The sequence below is a fragment of the Austrofundulus limnaeus genome, unplaced genomic scaffold, assembly GCF_001266775.1.
Source record: "Austrofundulus limnaeus strain Quisiro unplaced genomic scaffold, Austrofundulus_limnaeus-1.0 Scaffold49, whole genome shotgun sequence".
NCBI classification, from domain to species: Eukaryota; Metazoa; Chordata; class Actinopteri; order Cyprinodontiformes; family Rivulidae; genus Austrofundulus; species Austrofundulus limnaeus.
Genome location: NW_013952451.1, coordinates 1,423,517 through 1,424,960, shown reverse-complemented (window position 1 = coordinate 1,424,960; position 1,444 = coordinate 1,423,517).

Below are 1,444 nucleotides of genomic sequence, written 5' to 3'. Positions count from 1 at the left end.
TTCTGATGCCTCAAAAATCTAAAAAAAAAAAAAAAAAAAAACAAAAGAAGAAAGCGTGCTCAGTTTGTAAAAAAGGATCCTGTGACGCAGCGTTGACATTTAGGATGCAATTTGCTCGGGCTGTCTCTGCCTTTGGAGTCTGTGCACGCGCACAGAGATGCCAGGGCACGAGCACGCCAATTGCCAAGTGCGGCACTCTTGGAGAAACGGTAGAAAATGATGAGGAAAATGAAGACAACTTTCTGTTCAGAATCTTTACTTTTACTTTTTTTTTGTCCTTTGTACACTTTTCACATTCAGTAAAAAACCTGATCCATAAAACTTACCTACTGCTGCTGCTGCTGCTGCTGCTGCTGCTGCTGCTGCTGCTGCTGCTGCTTGCTCCTCAGACCTGCAGGGATCAGGGCGTTTTGTTGCGCTCCAAACTTTCCTGTCGCAGCCCATGGCAGACAGAAGCAGTCCCCATGTCCAGGCTACTCCCCCCGTCTTTGAACCCTGCTCTTAAACTGCTCGTTGCTCAACACCAGTGGTCAGGCTGGCTCACGTAGACACACTGAGAGCCGCAGGAATCCTGTCCCCCCCACCTGTGCTGCATGGGCTTATCAACCGACAAGAAGCACGTTCTGAGCTGCTCTCTTCATCCCAGAAYATGAGTCACGGCGGGTTATCCAAAGGTCGCCAGGTTAAAGGAAAAATATCGTATAGCAATCAAAGTTTGTTAATTGTTCTTACATGAGAGGCATAGGTCAGTGAGCACAAAAGGAAATAAAAAAAATAAACAGAACAGAAAAAACGACACAATGAGCAAAATTGGGCCTCTTATAATATTTAACTAAAACAATGTGATTATTGTCAGACTGCTGCACTGAAAACAATAACAGGTGCAAAGGTGTATTCCCCCACTAATCATTATTATTATTCTTTTTTTTTAGGTTTTGAAATCTCAAAAGGCCAATTTGTTTTAATCTGGTCTGCAAAGGGAGAGTTGTATTAAATCTGATCTCACAAGACAGTAATTCAAACGCTCCGGATTCTTTCTGTCTCCTTGTGTTGAGAAAATGACATGCATGCTTAAAGGAATTGCGACCATTAGGCGTGTTCTCCAAAAAGGGGGGRAAAAGGGAAAGAAAGAAAAAGCAAGACATTTAATTTGAGGAAAAACAAAACCTTTAATTATTAGTTTTACACATTTTTTCCCTAACATGTCAGACTCCTTTTAAGAGAAGCGTAACAGACATAAATCATGTGTGTATTGAGCACCGCATTGGCTCCTCCTGTTTTAGACTTGGTTGCAGCTCAAGAAGCTGTTTGCACTTCGAACCACAGAGGGACAGTTAATGGAAACTGTTTTTAAATCGTTATAATAAAAAAGCTTCAATTTACACACCCACTCAAGATTTTTTTTTGAAATAGAAAAGGGCGTGCATTGATTAAAACTGAACAC